This window comes from Balaenoptera physalus (assembly GCF_965194825.1).
Source record: "Balaenoptera physalus genome assembly, chromosome: 2".
NCBI classification, from domain to species: domain Eukaryota; kingdom Metazoa; phylum Chordata; class Mammalia; order Artiodactyla; family Balaenopteridae; genus Balaenoptera; species Balaenoptera physalus.
The window spans coordinates 112444099-112459466 of NC_138883.1; the positions used below are offsets into that span (position 1 = coordinate 112444099).

General features: G+C 42.5%; 1 protein-coding gene and 1 long non-coding RNA gene across 12 annotated transcripts in view; one reads left to right on the forward strand and one right to left on the reverse strand.

Annotated features, from left to right (window-relative positions):
• Positions 1 to 15368, forward strand: part of MAP2K5 (mitogen-activated protein kinase kinase 5) — a 260908-nt gene that overhangs the window by 225460 nt on the left and 20080 nt on the right. The window lies entirely within an intron of this gene.
• The window catches only part of LOC309654304, a 56083-nt gene continuing 49231 nt past the window's right edge, over positions 8517 to 15368 (reverse strand). For 2 of the 6 annotated variants that reach the window (XR_014260126.1, XR_014260127.1), the window contains exon 2: positions 9798 to 12802. This is a non-coding gene — a long non-coding RNA (uncharacterized lncRNA). Of the gene's footprint in view, positions 9539 to 9797; positions 12803 to 15368 lie in introns of those variants that run through there. The other 4 variants (XR_014260122.1, XR_014260123.1, XR_014260124.1 and 1 more) reach the window with 4 other exon arrangements.

A 15368-nucleotide genomic window follows, 5' to 3' on the forward strand; every position in this document is an offset into this window, starting at 1 on the left:
AGCATATTAAGTTTTTAGTGCAGTCCTACAGGAAATTCTGAATGTGGCGTGGAGTCCTCTTGGATTCATGTAGAATGAAATTAGATTGGCTGCAAAAGATCAAGTTAATGTGAATCTTTGGTCTTTCCTCAGAAAGAGACAACTACAAGGCTGCAAGTGCTGTGTTCTCAGCTCCAAGGCCACTTTCTTTGATTGCAAATGACAGTTTTTAGTCAAGCAGGGAGAGGAACAGAGACGTTCCCTAACAATCCCCAAATGGTCATTTATTTAGTGCAGATTGTTGATCTGACAACGCACAAGCTGTTAGAATAACGTTAGCATCAAGCATTAATAAATAATAATTATAGTCTACTCTTTCTAATGTTTTGCATACCATTCCCTGTCTTTAGATTATTGCAATCAGGACAAATTCTGACTAGTTGTCTCTCATCACTTTAAATAATAATCATTTTAAAGATATCGGTTCAAAGGTTTGTAGCCTTTGTATTTCATCCTTATAAATACTCTAAGCACCCAAACTTCTGTATAATACAGATTTCATCCCCAAATATAAAATAGCCATATGTTTCCCTTTTATATCATAAGTGCTTTCCAGGAAGGTAGTTTTCTTCTTCATGTTACCCCTGGAGCAAAATCTCAGTTTTCAGGGTAGTTTCAAGTTAAAGTTCACCCCTAAAACCCCTGCAATTTATAACTGTGCAGGTTTCATGTCTAGAATAAACTGGTCTTTTTTTTTTTTTTTTTTTTTGATGGGGGGGATCTCTGATGTTTGGGAAATTCATGCAGTTAGTCACATTTGAGGAAACTTGGAACAGGTTCTAGAGATGGTGACCCATTTACCTTGTACATTATCATGCTATGGCTGGATAGCTCAGCTATTAAAACAAAGGAATAGGGTTTCATAAAACAGATATCTATTTGTAAATGCATGTTTCAATGCTGCAGTGAGTTGGCCACTTATAAATAAAACATCTGCAGATCGTACATACACTCATAAATGCATCCGGATGTACGTGTTGGTAGGGAACACGACTCCAGGGTGGCAAGTTGTAAAGATAAGGCTGAAGGGTGAGTCCTTTCAGTGCCTTGAAAGCAAGCATACGTGGCTGTCTGTGTGGGGAGAGAGATGAGGAATACGTATTTCAATATATCTGTTTACAACTATACACCCTGGTGTGTGCCATCCCATATTTTTAATTAATAAATATCAATAAATCAATAAAATACAATGAAAAAGTGTCACAGGAAGCACCATCCTATACTTAATTTAACATTATTTCTAGTACTGCTCACAGTTTGATTTAAATGAGTTTATTCCCCTAGGTATAGCAATAGTGAGGCACCCCCTGGCTTAGTACAGGCTCAGTGAGGGGGCAGGAAACAATGGAATGTGTATGAGGCTCCTGTGGTCACGGGGGTTGAGCCCTGCCCTCCTTTGGCCAAAATATTGGGCCCAGAAGGGGATAGGAAAGAAAGTGGGCTGTCCCTGGCTTGAGGAACCTGAGTCACATCCTAGGGACCCCCTTAAGAAACCAGTCTCTTTATTCCTTCCAGCATATTAATAGCTTTAATTTTTCCTTTTCCCTCTCCATCTACAACCTGTTTGGTGGTGCTCCCATCTGGAAGCTGAGAGCGTCCTCTGGAATGCATGAACTGTAGAGCCCATTTGTCACTGGGGTGGGGGGGTTGGCGGGGCCTGCCTTTCACAAAAAGAGCAGTGTATCTCCCAAGCGTGGTGACTCCAGCCAGCAGGGTACCAACATGGTCTGCACAGCTTGGACCACATCAGCTGTGAGGCCTGCAGGATTGTTGAGGTTTCCCTATGTGCCTGCATTTTGCAAATCAAAGGGAGAGCATCAGAGGTGAAGTCGGGTGGAAATATTGAAAGTTACAGATTTGCCATCACGGAACTCTTACATGAACTTGGGTGTGACCCTGACCACCAGTGAACACAGCAAGTCCCAGCCTAAGTAAATCAGAATGCAGGGAGAGGTGTGCCCAAACACCCTCACCTCTGGGCCTGGGCCTTGCACTTAGCAGGCACTCAAGTGGTTTTTGTAGTTTTATTTGGTGGAGTCACCTTATACACCAGAATATCCAAGTCTTAAAAATCATCATCTTTGCAATTTTTGACCATATCATTCTTAAAGATGACATGTAAAACTCAAGTTTAGACGCTAGAGGCTATTAAAATCCCAATGTTAGAACTCATTTAGTTGTTGAGCTGTTTAATTCTCTCTGCTTTGCGTGGTTGTTCCTAAGATGGCTACAGTTTTTCTGTTCTAAGTGGAAATGTTTTAAAATTGGACCAAGAACTTCCCTTAATGCTCACATTTGGGGGAGGCCAGGGTCCACATGAACCGGTACCGTTTTCTGGCACGTAGCCCTTAAGCTACATAAAGAATTAACTCAGAAGTCTCATCATCGGCATCCACGTCATCTTGGGAGATCTCAGAACCAGGCAGACAACTGATTCAGTAGATATTTATAGACCATTATGTGCAAAGTCCTGTGCTAGACTCAGCAGAAGATGCAGGGTAAGCTTCACACATACAGTGTTGCAGGGGGTAGGGCAAGTGTACAAATAATTAGAATAAACTAAGTACTATAAAAGAATTGCAGAGTTCTGTGGGGATCCATATGGGGAAATGGGGAAAAGCTATATCGAGAAGGTAGCATTTGAAAAGGGCCTTTGGAGGATGGATTGAATTTTAATAGAGAGTTTGCAAGGGGTCATTCCAGGCAGAGGAAATGATGGGCAAAGCATGAGTGTGTCGAGTCCCCAAACCTTTTCAGAGCAATGTGAAACCTCTAGTGTTTGCTGGAACAGAAATTCCATTGACATTGGCCTCATGGAGTCACAAACCCACAAAGGTAGAGTTCAAATAGGCAATATATTCACCACCAGCTGGGCAATCTGTTAAGAAATTCCACTTCTAATAGAAGGAACCCTAGTACCCAGGTCTGAAAACTTTGACTTGACATAGAAGCAGCACACCCACCCATAAGTACCTTTTTTCTTGAGTTAATTCTTTTGCGTGGACTCTATTCAGTTATAGGGAAGTCCTTCATCCTTGGGGAAGATCTGACCTTTCTCCAATTCTTTAAGAGTTATTGCATGCATCAGGAGTCAGCTTTAAACCCAGCAAAGGAAAACAAGCCACGCAGGCAGCCCAGGAGCATTTGGCATGCTGACACAGCAAGACAGATAGGAACCCCACACACACTCTTTCTGTTCCTGTGACGATGATTCCGTAATTAAAGAACCCACTTTTAAATCACTCTGATGTAAAGCACAGGAAAGACCTACATCAGTGCTGCCCCAGCTCTGTGACTGAAGACCATCAAATTTAGAAAAAAGTTTCCAGGCTGTAGAAACTCTGAGGAGGTGGCAGACGGTGTTCAGAGGCTTCAGACAACCAAGCAAACATGTCACAGCTTATGTGGGAAAAGGGCAGCTTCTGCCAGTCAGAAAGGATTGATGGGATTGCAGCAGGAGGGGAGAGGACGATGATGTGAAGGCCGTAGGGGAAGTTTCCCAAAGTGTCAGTCATCAGATTGAGGGAAGCAAAAAAGTAAGACTCATACCCCTGCACTCAGGGACAGAGACAACCTGAGGTGAAGGCACAGAGATGGAGAGGTGCATGACTGGCTTGGCTATTCAAATTATATGTTTACATATTTTTAAGTAGAAGGGACAGGTGAGCAACCTTACTCTATAGACCAGTTGCTTGTGTAAACCACAGAGAATTCCTTCTGCCGAATTAATCTTCCTTTTGGGTTCTGTTGTAGCGAAGGTCAGGCGGATTTAGCAGGGAAGCTTCCTTTCCCTTGTCAGCAGCTCTCCAATCCCTCCCCACTTCTGTGTCTTCATCTGCAAAATGAAGGGGATGGACCAGATCAGCAATCCTTGACCTAGGGTCTGTGACTTCAGGAAGTCTGTCAGAGCCCCTGAAATTACACCCAAAATTGTATATGTATGTGGGGATTTGCATTTTTTTAAAGAAGAATTCATGGCTGTCATCAGTTTTTCAAAGGGGACCGTGACCCTAAGTGATTGTTCTGCTCTCTCACTACCTTCCCACTCTGATAGTTAGAGCTCTGCAGCCAGGACAGGACAAGCCTCTGAGGAGGGAGGCATCATTTGGAGGGTGAAACGCTTGCTTGGGGGAAGGGAAGGAAAGGGAAGGGCCCTCCCTGTGGGACCAGCTCTCAGGCGGCCCTTTAACCTCTCAGCCTATCCTGAATGTGGACCTTGACTCAAGCAGCGAAGGTGTGGGCCATGGGCTCCTATGCAGTTACAATTTGGATTCAGAGCGCTGTAGATCCTTCTATGCATTTAGAGTGTTTCCAAAAGCTTTCCATGTCTAAGCTCTATTTAATGGAATCTATGCATAGTAAGTAATCAGGTCAGAAGAAGCAGCATCCCGGTTTGAGATCAATCGCTGGCTAATACTTTAGCTAGGCCACTTTATTATCTCATGCTGATCCGATTGCCATTCTCCTCCTCCTTTGTCCCATGCACTTTGACTGTGGTAAAAGTACGTATCACATACATATTAAAAACATATACCCATTCTATCTGTATGTAAATGCATGAGGCACAGCTGGATATTGCAGAGGAGTTTGATTTACTAATAGTTATTATCTGTTCTAGCTGTTCAGTGGCAGAGAGAATTTCAGAGAAACAAGCTGGCGCAGAAATTGTCTTTATGCTATAACTATACTGCTTTAGTAATTGTTGAAAAACATGGCTTTTCTCCTTAGGTTCTAATAATGCCTGTTATTTTGTGTATTTCCTTGTACATTCCAGAGCAGGGCGTCCTCGTTTAGCATTTCCTCAGCTTTGGTTTTCTATCCAGGCGCCTGAGAAGAAACACAGAGTGCAGTTTGCAATTGAAATTTGACATTTTGCTTAGAAAGCAAGTTAATAGTGGGACTGGAAATACAAGAGAAGCAGGTGTGGGTCTTGAGGGAGAGGTGTCAGTTATAATCAAAATAGTGCTTTTAGATTTTTTTTCCTTCGTCTAAATCCCAGCAGCTGCAAACTTGAAGGCATCTCATTTCTCAGAGAAGGCTTTATGTATTGAAGGTGGTATTGTTTGGGGGCTAATAAACACCAAACTGCTCCAGAAAAATCTGTTTAAACATTTAATTACTTGCAAAGAGATGTTAACTTGTTTAATTCCTCTAAATTAAATTGTTACTGGTAGCTTTTCTGCTTATCCAAACCTGATTGTAATTACATTTTCAGATAGATTGGTGGGTTGTTCTCTAAGTTAATCAAGGTATGTGATAAATTGGGCATCTGCATCGTCCCTTTTAAAATCGGAAGAACCACCACATTAGAATTTTTCTCTCCAGCACTCAGATTCCGGTGTGACTTCTGGGTTTAGAACAAACGGCTTTGTTCACCATTGTGGGACCCAAACCCACAAAATGCTTGGGACGATTAAGGAGATGATTTTATTCAGGCACTTGCAATAGGGAGAATGTTTATTAATGAGGAATGTCTCAAAGCAACTGGAGGGGGCCAAGGTTATAGAGGCAGGTAAACAAGGGAGTCATCCGCCAGTCTCACGGAAGTCATGAGGAAGGATGGAAAGGGGTCTTATCTCTGTGTGAGCAGGATGGTCCTTTGTAGCTAACAAGAGAGTAGGGAGATTCCTCACCTGTTACTCCTTTCTGGCAGTGCAGGGCTCAGATAAAGTTCAGCATTATCACCTCATTCTACTAACTGGATCAAAGATGAGTTCCGGTTTATTTTGATCCAGGGCTTACAAGTGTCCTAAGTACAAATATGAGGAAAGGCACATTTCCGCAGCCCCCTTGCATAGTGCTCATGGACCATGTGCTTGCAATCTAAGCTTTTTAAGATACTAATGATGGTTTATACCAAGGGCGGAGGAGGGTGGGTAGGATGAATTGGGAGATTGGGATTGACATATATACACTATTAATACTATGTATAAACTAGATAACTAACGAGAACCTACTGTATAGCACAGGGAACTCTACTCAGTGTTCTGTGGTGATTTAAATGGGAAGGAAATCCAAAAAAAGAGGGGATATATGTATACGTATAGCTTATTCACTTTGCTGTACAGTAGAAACACAATATTGTAAAGCAACTATACTCCAATAGAAAGTTTTTTAAAATAAATAAATATCATATAAGATAAATTTTAAAAAAGATACTAATGATGGTTTAATAAGCAATTCTGAACTTGGTGGTAGTTTAGTACCTTTAGCTAGTTTGTTGCCTCATATGGAGCATGTTTTAAAATAGACCGTTAGGGCCAGACTTACGTGTGTGTCTGGCTTCCAGTTCTTGCAGACATCAGTTATGCTTTTGGTTATTCATTTGGAGGTGCACATCAGCTTATTGGCCAAGGCACCCCAAATTTGCAGGGGGAAACCCTGGATGGGATTGAAACTTCAACTAAATATTTTCTTCAAGCACAAAAGGCATCACAGAAGCCTGGGGGCCAGTTGACAACCATGTAAGGATTTTTTTTTTTTTCCAAGTTCTAAAGGCCATTAAAATCATCTGTTTGTGTCTGCTTATAAATAGGAATCCACTAGTAAGAAGTTGATTTTAGCTTTTAATTGCACATAATTACAACGGCAGAATCACTGTCTGGATGCTTGAGATCACAATCAGACAGCTTTAATTTGAATTTTTGATGACACGTTAGCACTTCAGCAAGAACAGAGAGATTGTAACCCCAGAAAACAAGCTTTGTTTTTCCATAGACGTGACTGCTTAATCTCTTCACGAGACTTTAGCAGATAAATACATGTGTGTTAAGTGTGTGTGTGTTTATATACATGCACATAGCAAGAGAGATACAGATAGATAAAATCTGTCATTCCTTGATCATGGCGATCTGACAGTTTTAATTTCCCAGTTTAGGATAACTTTTTTCCTCCATCAGTCAAGTCAGATCTCTTAATACGGCGATGATTTGCCTGTTTAAGATTGCGGTTTTTTGAACTCCTGCCTGCAAGGCTTCTTCCTTGTTTTACTGGACTGACTGTCATCTTCCCAGCATCACATTTCAAGGCGCAATAAGCTGCATAGACCACAGGAACGGTTTGGTTACCTTGGATGCTGTAAAGTGGATCAGTGGGGCCGCTTTTCAGTGTTCTGCCACATTGACAGGGGCTAAGCTGGCTCTTTAGAGTATGTTGTACATTCCTTCCTCCTTTGACGCTACTCAACTCACGGGGAGTTTCTGTTATTTGGGTGATGGCCTCAGCCTAGGATTCTCTCCTCTCTGCTGTCCTTGAGCTTCTCCATCCTCCTCCCTGCAGCTTTCCCTACTCTTCCCCTTCACAGTGCTTGCTCCCTTCTCGGAAGCCCTCCCCCATTTATTGCCTCTAACTTGAAACAGCGATTAATTACATAAATTATATATTCATGGTAGATTCACAGATTGGTTCATACAGTATGGTGATTCCTAACTCGGGCAACTCATCAGAACCATCTTAGTGGGTTTAAAAAAAAAAAATGCCTGGATCTCAACCCAGATCAAAGAATCTCTGACATTTGAGCCAGGGAGGAGGTACTGGGGTTTTTTGTTGTTTTTAAAAGCTCTCCAGGTGAAACTCACTGGTTTGATACCTTTTTTCTCCAACTAGATTGTAAGTGCCTTGAAGGAGGAGCATGATCTTTAATTCAGTTCCTAGCTTGGTCCTATGCTGCTGTCATTCAGGCAAGTTCTCTGTTCTGATTAAAAGAAGAGAAACCACTATCGATTATTCTTTGCATGTGCCGTTTGTGTTCTAATCCGTTTCAGTAAAACACTGTACTAGACATAAAGACAAACAAGACATGTCCCTTGTTCTCCAGGAACTCAGAGTAAAGTTGAGGAAACTCGCCCAAGAACAAGCCATCCCTGGACTCTGTGATATTCAGTATAAGTTAGGACGGCCATATTAGAACTACATGGTCTGATCAGAGGTTTTTGTTTGACTTCCTGCTATGAGAGGTCATGTGGGTAAAATCATTTGGCGCCAAAATAATAGAATTTCTAGGACGTTGCAGTGTTTGCAGGGATACCATTCAAAGCTTTTAACAACCAGTATAGCCAGACCAATCAGAACAGGCACTAGGGTTTGGCTGTACACCCTGGAAGTACTGGAAGAGCAAGAAAGTGTAAAGCAGGCCTCGCTCAGTGGCACCTGTGATCTTTGGCGTGTGTTCTGACCACTTGGGAATTCACCTTTGACAATTAAATCCAAATCAAGAGGTCATTAGAGAGTCAAGACTTAGAGGAGACCACCTGGGCAGCACCGTCTTTGCCGGGTTAGATTGATGGCAGGGGACCCCAAGGTCTTTATCAGCATATCAGATGTGGGCCACCCCGCGCCCCCCAGCTCTCGGGGATAATGGATTAGGTTGAAAAATCTGGAGACAGCCACTTGTGGGGGAAATACAAAAGGATCCTGAAGCCCAGTCTCTGTGATTTGGGAATCGCCGTTGAAAGCAGCCAACTTGTTTTCCTGTGAGTACACTCCAATAAATAGATGCAATTCTTATCAATAATTAATGAGTCTAACCAGGAATTTCAAGGGCTGGAAAAATATTAGAAGCCTCCTATTTACAGTTGTAACCAGCTGGATTTGTTTAATGGGTTGTTTGCTTTTTAATTTGTAGCAGTTTCGAGAGAGACCTTTGGGGACTGCGAGTCCGGTGGTTTCAGTGAGGCCTTTTGTAGATACACGGCTATTTGGGGGCCACATCTGCCTGCAGATAACTTGAGGTTCACTTGGCCGTTTAGAGACTGCAGAAAGGCAGTGGAGACATTTGGGCCTTCTGTCCTCTATTCGATTTTCAAGATTAGAATTAAACATTAGGCCGTGGTCTACCGAGAGACATTTGCCAGAGTGTGGACTAGTTTCTTCCCAGTATCCTGGTTTACCATTTCTCTGTTCTCTTAATATAAATGGTCACTGATTCTGAAGTAGGAGAATAGGTACCATTCATTTATTCCTGCAAAGATTCCCTTGCTACAAATAAAAATGGAATTTTCAAATGTAACCCGATTAACTCTTAATTGTATACCAATAGCCTCTGTGTGTCTCAGCTCCCTCAGAAGACTTCTGAATGGCCTGCATCTCTTTTTAAACTTGGGGGGGGGGTTCAATTAATAGCAGGACTTTCTAATTGTGGGATTGTTGTGGAGTTGACAAAAATTTGTATAAATAGGGTACATTTTTCCACTTAAGAGGGCTGTGCTGAGACATTTTTAATTGGATTTTCATGGTGATTGACAGCATTTGATTATGACAGTAACTTTATTTGGCTGGACTGCTTTAGCCTCTTGTTCAGATTTTTCCATCAAAGCTCTTTTTTATCCTCTGAATCCCCAGCGGAGCAGCAGTCATTGTAGAAGAGCCTTTTAGCACCTTTGTTGTAGCCATCCCTGGTGATGATTGGGCCCAGCTGGTAGTAGATAAGAAAATGTTCCTTTCACAAAGAGGCTGTGTCTCCCACCTCTGCGGTTTCAATAATTTTAAGAGCCCCCAAAACCTGTTGAGGATTAGAAGTAGCTTTAGATGTGAAATGAGTGTTAAGTATTAGTAATCGGGAGATTAGGGCCCCAGGGACAATGAGAGATAAACAACTGCAATTAAGGCAAATCTGCCGATGTAAACAAAATTTAGCAGAAACAGATGCCCTAACCATTTTAGGGGATTGATTTGAGGGCACCAAGGAATCGATTTTTGTCTTGTTTACACTTTCAAACCCCTGTGATATACTGGAAGGCTAAATATTTCATACAGCCTGATTTTAGTTAATTTTTTTTTCAGCGCCTCACAGTAGGTGCCTCTCTTCTCGCAGTGACCAGGCCTGAGTTTATTCAGCATTCACAGGGAGCAGCTAATTGTCTATGAAGGGCCCCCATGTTTAAATGGGCTTGACAGGAATTTAAATTTTGTTTCAATCAACCCCTGTGCTCACAGCCTGCTCCAGTTTCTAATTTTTAAATTAAACATGATTTTTTTTTTTTTTTTTTAAGCCACAGGCTTGCCTCTGCAATACTCTCGCTCTAACTCTGGGGAAGGCAAATCTGCAACCCTGGAATGCTGGCTTTTGCAGGGCCTGAGGCACCAGCTCCAGGGCTGGAAAATTCTTTCTCCAAAACGAGCTTTTCCTTCCCCTGTCGGGGAGGTCAGCAGAGCTTTGGCTGGGCAGCTCAGCTTCCTGCCTTCAGAAATGGCCCCCTTTCCAGCTCTCCTGTGCAGGCAGCAGTGCGCATCATCTGGAAAGTGGGTTAAGTACCAAAGGAAGGCATAAGGCTAGCTTTTCGGGGGCTGGCTGAATTGTAACCCATTGCACATCTAGTGCAGATTCGTATTTCAGCAGCCTTTTCTGCCCTTGTGCGACAGGCAGACAATGTCAGACCTGTGCGTCTCAGTACGCACTCACCGTTTTTCTTTGCTAAGTATCTGCTCTGGGTAGAGCATCCAGCCTGATGCCAAGGAAGCAGTCAGCCCTGAGTCCTGCCCTCAACCAGCTTACAGTCTAGCAAGGAAGATGAGGATATGAACAGCCAAGCACAGGATAGATTGTTAGACTCGCCAAAGGCCCTCCCCCACCTGCTCCGGCCCGCCTTCGCCTGCCCCTCCACCTCATGGCACTCCTGTACACGCAGCCTGCACTCTAACAGTCCCCTAATGCATGAGCCTCACGTGGTCACGTCTTTGCTTGTGCTGTTTCTTCGGCAAGAATGCCCTTTCCTCATGTCCACGTGGTGAACTCCTACTCAGCCCCCAAGGCTCAACTGGCACAGCCTCTGTGAAGCTTTCTCCGGCCTGCTTCAGTAAGGTTGCTGGCTTCCTGTTGTATGTCACCCTTCTTTCTGGCAAGTACCCGTATCAGTGCACTTTTCACACTTTGTGGTGGTAACTTAACAGCCCATAAACAAGAGGAAGAGATCATGTCTTCTTTATTTTGTATCCTCAGCATCTAGCCCAATCCCTATCCCCGAGTTGAATGCTCAATAAATAGTTACGAATTGAAATGATATGAATTTAACAGGTACAGTGAGTTCTGGGGAAGGCAAGATTTCTTCCAGCCATGAGTATCTGGGGAGGCTTTGTGAATGGGGTGACAAATGAGCCAGACCTTGCAGGACATTGGGGTATTTATGTGAGTGTATTACTTTCTGCACACATGTGAAACACAGCTTAGATCCAATATCCGTACTGGTCAGAATCCGTACTACACCTTATTTCCTCTGAAATTACTTGAAAGAAATTGGAGCAACAATTGTGTACAACTTGGGGCTGCAGATAAATTCAGAAAGGCTTCTGATTTTTAACCTTAAAGAAAGAAAAGATTTATTTTAGAGAGAGAAATTAAGCTAAACAGATAACATTTTTAAAAACATGCGTTTACAGAGTTCTTTCATATACACTATCTCATCTGACCTTCACACAAACACTGTAAAGATTATTCTTATTCCCATTTTACTGATGCATTAAACTGGGGCTCAGAGAGGTTAATTGACTTGCCTGGAGTGACACAGCCAGGAAGAATACAGGACTGTTCTGTACTACATCAAAGCTAATATCTATTGATGCATAGTGGACAGGGGGTTGTTACTGTGGTTGTGGGAATTTCAGCTAAGTCAGGCCATTTCTAGAAATCCAAAACAAAACTAATACAAACGCCCCACAAAGAAATGTGTAGAATTTCAGCAGTTTGTGCTTGTGAGACCAAAAATGCCCTTCTAGAATGTTTACTCAACTCACTCCTTATAGTCCCCTTGGCCTCGTCCGGAATCTGCAGGACTGTGGTCGAATCAGAGAGCTTGTATCTGGACACAGCGGCTGGGGCCTGGCTGAGGCCTGAACCTCAGTGCAAACAAACCAAATAGGAAGAGAGAAAGTAATCACCAGCAGTTTGCACCTGTCTGTTAGTTGGTAATCTGAAGGGAAGCTGTGAAAATTTGTGAGCTATTACTGCTTTTTGGTTTTGTCAACCTGTAGCAAAAACTGAAGGTGTAGTACGTTCTGCAATTTATCTGGCCACAAAACCTCTCATTTTTAGTTCTACCATCGCAATTATAGAAGTGAGTAGCTTCTAAGAGATATTACTCTTTGAGTTTGGGAGGAATTTCTTTTAACTCAGCAAACCTTACTGAGCACATTCTATATGCAGAATGTACTGCTAGGTGCTATAGTTCAGTGCTACTCAAATATGGACAGTGGGGGCTTCCCTGGTGGCTCAGTGGTCAAGAATCCGCCTGCCAATGCAGGGGACACGGGTTCGAGCCCTGGTCCGGGAAGATCCCACATGCCGCAGAGCACCTAAGCCCATGCACCACAACTACTGAGCCTGCGCTCTAGAGCCCGCGAGCCACAACTACTGAAGCCCATGTGCCTAGAGCCCGTGCTCCACAAGAGAAGCCACCACAATGAGAAGCCTGCGCACTGCAAGGAAGAGCAGCCCCCGCTCACCACAACTAGAGAAAGACCGCGCGCAGCAACGAAGACCAAAAATAAATAATAAAATTTTTTTAAAAAGGTAACTGTACTTAAAAAATATATATATGGACAGTATGCTAGTGGTAGTATCTGAACTGTTTCTTGAACATACGATGAGGAGTTTGTATGAGAATATAAATCAAGCGTGTCTCAAAGTCTTCTGTTTAACTCACCTGACATTTTTTTGTTGCAAAACTTCCTCAGTGAGGAAGCTGTGTGCTGATTTACTTTGTGGCATAGTTCCTTATGTTCTGGCGAACTAGTAGCAAAGGGCTCCCAGACCATTACTTGAGTTGCACAGCTATAAGAAATACAGAGGCTGATGAAACACTAATCTTGCCCTCCAGGAGCTTACGGTGTGGTGAGGAAACCATTGCATCCTCTGCAGCTGGCACGATACAAGGCACAAAGTGGCTGTTCAATGATCTCTGTTGAATAGATGATCAAAAAGAACTAAATAAAAGGCAATCTTAAGAATGGGAAAAAAAATTATAAACTACATATCTGTTAAGGGGTTAATATCCAAAATATACAAAGAACTCATACAACTCAATAACAAGAAAAACAAATAAACCAATTTAAAAATGGGCAAAGGACCTGAATAGATGCTTTTCCAAAGAAGATATACGAATGACCAACAGGTACATCACTAATTATAAGGCAAATGTAAATCAAAACCGCAATGACATATCACCATATGCCTGTTACATGGCTGTCATCAAAAAGACAAGAGATAACAAGTGTTGGTGAGGATGTGGAGAAAAGGGAACCCTTGTGCACTGTTGGTAGGACTGGTAAGGCCACTATGGAAAACAATATGGAGGTTCCTCAAAAAATTGAAAATAGGACTACCATATGATCCAGGATTTCCGTTTCTGGGACTATATCTGAAGGAAACAAAAACACTATATCAAAGAGAAATCTGTACCCCCATGTTCATAGCAGCATTACTTACAATAGCCAACACATGGAAACAACCTAAGCGTCCATCAACAGATGAATAAATAAAGAAGTTGTGAGATCGATAGATAATGCACAATGGAATATTATCCAGCCATAAAAAAAGGAAATTCTGCCATTAGCGACAACATGGATGAACCTTTAGGGCATTATGGTGAGTGAAATAAGTCAGAGAAAGACAAATGCTGTATTATCTCACTTATATGTGGAATCTTTTAAAAAATTTCATAGAAAAAAGATTTGTGGTTGCTAGAGGTAGGGAAGGCAGAATTGGATAAAGGTAGTCAAAAGGTACAAACTTCCAGTTATAAGATAAATAAGTACTAGGGATGTAATACACAACATGATGACTGTAGTTAACACTGCTACATGATATATTTGAAAGTTGTTGAGAGTAAATCCCGAGTTCTCATCACAAGGAAGAAAAAAACATTCTTTTGTATGTGTGTAAGATAATGGATGTTAACTAAACTTATTGTGATAATCATGTCACAGTATATGTAAACTCAAATCATGGTGTACACCTAAAACTTACACAGTGCTGTATGTCAGTTATATCTCAGTAAGACTAGAGGGGAAGAGAGAACTAAATGATATAGATGCCAAACTGATGAGTGCCTTAAGAGACATGTGAACAAAGTAGCCAGGTCACACAGAATAGGGAGCTAGACAGTGATCAGGGTCCGTCAGGAAGGCAGACGGGAGACTAAGGCTGCAAGTGTCCAGGCCGGCACAGGCATGAGAGGAATCAGAAGAGCGAAAGCGCAGGCGTGGAGTCATGACCCCTCTCATTTCTGTAACCGCGGTCGTAGGACTGGAAAGGTGTGTGGCTGACAACTGGCAGGACGTACTTTGTCCTCTGAATGTGAAGTCTGCAGAGGCTGAAGACGGGCTGTAGATCTTGCAAGTGAGTCTGTCGTGAACAAGAGACAAGAAGCGACATGGTGAATTGGAAAGAACATTGATCTGGGTTATCAAAAGATAAACTTTCAAGTACAGCCTCTGTCTCTTCTGGGTAATCAACAGTTATTTTTAAAATTTTCTTTTAAAACTTACTTATTTTGGCCATGCCGTACAGCTTGCGGGATCTTAGTTCCCCGACCAGGGATCGAACCCGTGCCCCCTGCAGTGGAAGCTCGGAGTCCTATCCACTGGACCGCCAGGGAATTCCAATCAACAGTTACTTAGCTTACCTGAGCCTCAGCTTCTTCATCTATAAAATGGGGGGGGGGGGGTAGTGATACCAATCTTGAAGGGTGGGGTTTTTTTCCTATTAAAATAGGGTTTGTGAAAGTGTTTGTAAACTGTAAAGTGCTAGACATATGTGGGGGCACTAAATCAGCCTCTTTGGGTCATGACTTGTCTCATCTAATGTTCCTGGGCATGTCTGACCAGTAGCTTCTTGAAAGACAAATATGTTTAGTGGAGCTTAATGCAACTTAAATATACATACGTTGGGCATTTGTAGCTAGTGTCTAATGAATTGGTAATTTTTTAAGGATAGACAGACCTCTGTGAGTTACTCTTCCCCAGGCATTAGGAAGTCTTAACTTTTCATGTCAGTCCTCTAGTATCAGTATTATGAACATCTTGTTGGAGGGAATTATTATGAAACAGTTAATAACAATTTGCTGTCTGCATCTTTGAGGTACTGTGATGGGTTCAAAAAAGAAGTTAAGAACCATCCAGATCGTCACGGAGCAGACTGGACACATCCATAGGAGACATTTAGAGAAGGCAGGATGAGTTGTGTGCTGCTGACTTGCACGGTGTGAGGACTCAGGACAGGGTGGCCTAGGGTGGTCAGAGGAGGCATCTCAGCTCCAGCCAGAGCTGTAAGGACTTGTCTGAATGTGGAAATTAGAAAGTGGTGGCTCAGCAGCGAGCCAGCTCTGGAAGGGCTTTGC